The 6,000-nt window shown below is 41.1% G+C and overlaps 1 protein-coding gene across 1 annotated transcript in view; it reads left to right on the top strand.

Moving 5' to 3' along the window:
* The first annotated feature begins 1,722 nt into the window (after positions 1–1,722).
* The window catches only part of LOC135524276 (excitatory amino acid transporter 2-like), a 45,229-nt gene continuing 40,951 nt past the window's right edge, over positions 1,723–6,000 (top strand). The window contains exon 1 of the mRNA XM_064951677.1: positions 1,723–1,996. The gene's annotated coding sequence lies outside the window, so the exon portion shown is untranslated. The remainder of the gene's footprint in view (positions 1,997–6,000) is intronic.

Here is a 6,000-nt window from a genome sequence, read left to right as displayed (position 1 = left end):
TTTCCTTCTTTCTGTCCATATTCATTACCAACAAACATCACTGTCTCCCCAGAGTCCTTGTAGCACCTATGAGTTATCACAATCTACATGAGGCCACATTGTGTGTGTCTGGTAAACGTGTTGTGGTTCCTGCACTTATGTTTTCCTCTATGGTCATGGGTCAGAGACGGAGGATGTGCCAGAACAATGTCGCAATAGACCATGTGGATGTTGTTGTGCTACTACTGTAATTGAATCCACATGGTAAAGTACCAATGAAATCCACCTGTCAGGAATCAGTACTATTTATTTATTTATTTTGTCAGTTACGAAAACAAATTATTATTTTCAAAGACGGCCTAGGATCAGTGGGTTAACTGCCTTGTTCAGGGGCAGAACGGCGGATTTTTACCTTGTCAGCTCAGGGATTCAATCTTGCAACCTTTCGGTTACTAGCCATGCTTATATGGCTTTGACAATGACAAGTGTGACACAGTGAATCCACTGAGCTAAAGCTTTCAGGCAGTAACAAGGTAAGCTAGCACGAGTCATCAGGTTTCAGGCAAAGGTTACACATCGCATGTGGTTCACTCAACCACCTCTGCTACACGGCAGTCACCTTTGACCTTCTCCATCGCTCCACAATGACCGCAGCTGCTAATACATTAACTGACCGAGTCCCGATAAACCACCAATGTGACCGACTGAAATTGGTGACCAGCTGAATTTGAAAGCTCAGTCGAATTAGCCTGCAGAGTTAATCTTATTGGCCACCAGTGAAAGCAAATGTAATCCCTGTTCATCATGTTAAATTTCAATTCTGCATTTTTTTTAAGACACATTCTTCTATAATATTAAGATTACCTAGTCAGTTGCACAACTGAATGCATTCAACTGAAATGTGTCTTCAGCATTTAACTCAACCCCTCTGAATCAGATAGTTGTGCGGGCTGCCTTAATCAATGTCATCTGCGCCCGGTGAACAGTTGTTGTTGGGGGTTAACTGCCTTGCTCAAGAGAAGAAGGGCAGATTTCAACCACCAAGCTACCTACCACCCCCAAATACATATTATAATAATGTACACCGCCTTATTGCCTAATAAGGTATACCAACTTATTGTATCCCAACAATGGGATTTACACAGGGTTTTAGGAAACTCATATACTTCTGTAATCATCATTGAAGGTACAAAAATGTAAATAAACAGGAATGACATTTAATCTCATGGGTGGCCAAAAATAACTATCTGAAAGCCACGCCCCTACAAAACTACACCTCCAGTCTTCTGATCTGAACGGCTGGGTCATATCTCAATAACCCAGCACCAATAACCCAGCACCAATAACCCAGCATCAATAACCCAGCAGTTTCTAAAGAAAACAAATTAACTAAGTGACCCAACGCCTGCAACTCAGTCGTTGAGTCAACCAAACAACCCAGCATTTTTTAGAGTGCAACTGCCAGTTCATTCTGTACCCCCATTATAGCCATTAGTGCTTGCAATAGAAAATAGTGAACTTGTTGTTAACCTGACAACGCTACACCTGACCTCATACTGACACCCCTAGAACAAACACACACGCACACACACACACACAGAGAGAGATACACACAGACACAGAGGAGCAAAAGCATGTGTTTCAAGAAGGTAAAAGTGTTTAAACATTAATAAAGATGGGTGGGGGCATCAAGATTGTACCGTCAACCAACGAGGATCGGCATTCAGAGAAGAAAAGGGGTGAACAGGAGGAGGGGAGGTGGGGGAAGTGAAAGCGCGAAGGAGCGAAGTAAGGCAGAGCTCATTCAGTGGGATTGTTGAGCACAGAGCTCCACGGATTACTGTGATAGAAATCTGTCTGTTTGATTTCTGGTGCTGCTCTCGCTCATGCCCTGGACGCACTGAAGGCTTGCATTTCAGCAGTCGAACATCTCTGAAGCGGATGCACAAGACTCGGAGAAGGGAGAAGAAGAGAGACTGAAACTTATTTTCCAATAACTCTAAGATTGAACACAAAGGTGAGAGGCAATTATTATTATGTATGCACATTACATGTTTACAGGACATACGCTTTTGGCAAAAGAGGGGAGGATAATAATAATAAAAATAAGAATAATTATTGCAGTAGGCCTAATATTACATGATAAATTATAATCATGATGATCAGCACACGGTAAATAATTCTATAGGCTACCTAATTATTCTAATTCTAATTGTTATCATTTTTACAATTATTGTCACATTATTAATATTATTATCCATGCTTCTTTACACCAACTTAAAGTAAAGTCCCAATGTGGTTAGCTATCAAAAGGTCAAAATGTTTATATACTGCAATTATAAGAGCATGGTTAGGATCAAAGTGTTGGCGCTCGCTCCTCCTGAAAACAATATGCTGCGCTTCACATTACCGGCGTGGGCAAAACAGGTGCATGTGGACACAATTTTAGGCAGCACAGCAATCTGCACTCCCTATAGACTCCAAAAAAACACTTCACAATTGCTACATTGTCTTCATATTGTTTTATATCATAAATTGTTGACCTGCAACTAGTAAAAGGAACAGTAGGGTAACAAAGCCTGCCCCACACCTGTAATTGTCACAAAATCCACATTATGTCACAAAACTACATTTGAACACTTTCCCTGCAGCCACTGCTCTTGCACAACTAAAATGTTCTGTCTCATCTACATTTAAGTCACTAACAAAACAATTCTAAGGTCAATTCGAAGGAAAAAGTTTAATCTAATTAAATTAGATCTATAAATGTTATATATATATACAGTATATACCATTAGGGGAGCCTAAAGATAAAGAACCCACTTGTTTAGCGATAAACATTGAATTACATTTTTAATAAAGCAGTACAATTTAAGGTGAGTGCAAATCAATGGTACCTAAATTAGCATTGTTCAAATCATTACCCTGGTACTTGGGAAACACATCCCTTTTCCAAAAACAACATTAGAACAAAAAAAATGAGCCACTTATTTCCCTTCATAATTTGTTTGCCTATGCATGACCATCATCCACATACCACATTTTTACCAAACTTTGCTTGTGTCAGTAACTGGACATTGGTTTTAGGGGGAGCTGGTTACCCCACGTTCCCCCAAGGGTGAGATTCAAGGTGTACTTCTGTCATAAAACACGTATCTAGTCTACTACTGAGGAGGCAATGTTTGCAAACAGACAATGTGTGGTAATTAAATACCGATATATCTTGCATCTGGGCTTCTAATCCCGTTAATATAATTTCTCTACCAAACGGCTACGTGCCTGTGTGCCAAAGCGCACATCTTTCGCGTGATGCATCATATCTGCTTTGACGCAAGGCATTCCCACACGCGTGACTCTCGGTATCTTGCCAGAGAGGACTAAGATGAAGAGAGATCATTGTTGTTTTAGTGTTTTAGGTGTTAGCTCTTCTATTGTTCATTCAGTATCTTATCAATAGTTTACAACACAGCCATCCATATCCGTTGCGTAAATCGTAAAAAGAAACGTGTTCGGTAACATATCTTGTGGTGTCGTGTTATCAAAAGTGGTTTGTTGTGAGCGATGAAGTCATTTTTCTAGTCCCAGGTCTGTTTTTAATTTAGACAGGTGTATGCTCATCAAACCATCATTTCAGTTAAATGTTCACTGTTTTCACTATTGTCATCTTCCTCTAGGAGAGTTTAAAATATTTGTTTTGGAGATATTCTCCAGATATCTAAATTCGCGGTTTGTATTTAACTGATAATCTACTTTTGATAAGGACCCTTATCAGTACTTACCATACTTAATCAAGCAAAAATATATATCAACTACAGTACATTATCAAAAGTATATGGACACCTGCTCATCGAACATCTCATTCCAAAATCATGGGCATTAATATGGAGTTGGTTCCCCCTTTGCTGCTATAACAGCCTCCGCTCTTCCGGGAAGGCTTTCCACTTGATGTTGGAACATTGCTGAGGGGACTTGCTCCCATTCAGCCACAAGAGCATTAGTGAGGCCGGGCACTGATTTGGGGCAATTAGAACTGTCTCACGGTCGGCGTTCCAATTAAGACCAAAGGTGTTTGATGGGGTTGAGGTCAGGGACCTGTGCAGGCCAGTCAAGTTCTTCCACACCGATCTCCACAAACTGTATGGACCTTTCTGTATGGACCTTACTTTGTGCACAGGGGCAGTCTCATGCTAAAACAGGACAGGGCCTTTGCCAAACTTTTGCCACAAAGTTGGAAGCACAGAATAGTCTAGAATGTCATTGTATAATGTAGCTTTCCACCACTCCAGCCGATGCTTGGCATTGCGCACAGTGATCTTAGGCTTGTGTGCAGCTGTAATTATAGGGGCTCCTGAGTTGCACAGCGGTCTAAGGCACTGCATTTCAGTGCTAGAGGTGTCACTACAGACCCTGGTTCAATTCCAGGCTCTATCACAACTGGCTGTGATTGGGAGACCCATAGGGCGGTGCACAATTGGCCCAGTGTCGTTAGGGTTTGGCTGGGGTAGGCCATCATTCTAAATAAGAATCTGTTCTTAACTGACTTGCCTAGTTAAATAAAGGTTAAATAAACAGTTATTGTGCTGAATTTGCTTCCAGAGGCAGTTTGAAACTCAGTAGTGAGTATTGCAACCAAGGACAGATCATATTTACATGCTTTAGCACTCGGCAGTCCCGTTCTGTGAGCGTGTGTGGCCTACCACTTCGCAGCTGAGTGGTTGTTGCTCCTAGATTTTTCCACTTGACAATAACAGCACTTAGAGTTGACCGGGGCAGAAATTTGATGAACTGACTTGTTGGAAAGGTGACATCAAATGACAGTGCCACGTTGAAAGTCACTGAGCTCTTCTACTGCCAATGTTTCCTATGGAGATTGCATGGCTGTGTGCTCAATTTTATACACCTGTCAGCAATGGGTGTGGCTGAAATATCCAAATCCACAAATTTGAAGAGGTGTCCACATACTTTTGTATATATAGTGTAATTGATTTGCATTCTTCCTTCTACATGTCCTCTTTTTGGTTATTTTTATTTATTTTATAAGTTAAGGCATGTGCCTTGTTATTTCACTGATGATGTTAGATTGCTCATTCTGTAGCTGACCCTGTCAATATATGTAAAGATAAAGTCACTTTTTGTCTTGACCTATACACTTCATGAATGTTTACCCTAATATTTTGTGGGAACAACATGTTAATTTTCCTTTTGTGCAATTTGCCAAATGTATACATTTTGTGAAGTTGGAAGTGGTATATATTCACCACCCCTTCCTTAAACCAATTACTTCACACCCCATACTCCCCTGCCCCCACTTCCAGTCAATTACGCACGCACGCACACACAAACACACACACTATTGTCACCATGGAAACACACTGTCTTGGCACTTGATTGCATTCACATTATTTTCACAGCCTGTCATTTGAACAAAACCAGAGGCCATGTTTCCAGATGTAACGTCAATCGCTGCTTGATTGATGGTGGTGATCGTCAAAACCGGCAGAGGGGGTGTGTCTGTCAGGACTACAGGGGCTTTGATAAGAAGACTATTAATGAATATTTCATCCTCCAGTGGGAGTCAGTCTGTAAGGACTGTGGGTGTCTGGAGATGTATGTGATAAATGTCCTCAGGCCAGGATCTGGTGAAATGTGGCCTTGTGTAATTGGAAGGAGAATTTGGAGTGGTAAAGTAGAAAGTGTCCATGCAACTAATATGAGTCCGGAGGCTGCTCTCCTATACCACAGCACTCGCTGGCTGCTGCCTTACATGAATGAATACACAGCAGACATTCGGGGAGAGCTTAATGTACTGTTTGCTCAACTGCACAATGTGCCATTTCATGTGTGTACCTGGACAGGGATTGGTTTGTCAACAGCCATTTACAATAATCTACATGAATGTGTTTCTGTGAGAATGACTAAAGAAGAGACTCACATTATTGTCATCATGGGAAATAGATTTGATGGAATTCCAAAATCCATGTCTTATATCCTTGTTTAGTATTGTCTTTATTGGGGACTCCA

This window comes from Oncorhynchus masou, chromosome 31, assembly GCF_036934945.1.
Source record: "Oncorhynchus masou masou isolate Uvic2021 chromosome 31, UVic_Omas_1.1, whole genome shotgun sequence".
Lineage (NCBI taxonomy): Eukaryota > Metazoa > Chordata > Actinopteri > Salmoniformes > Salmonidae > Oncorhynchus > Oncorhynchus masou.
The sequence above is the reverse complement of the archived record's forward strand: the minus strand, read 5'-3'. Positions and strand labels throughout refer to the sequence as shown.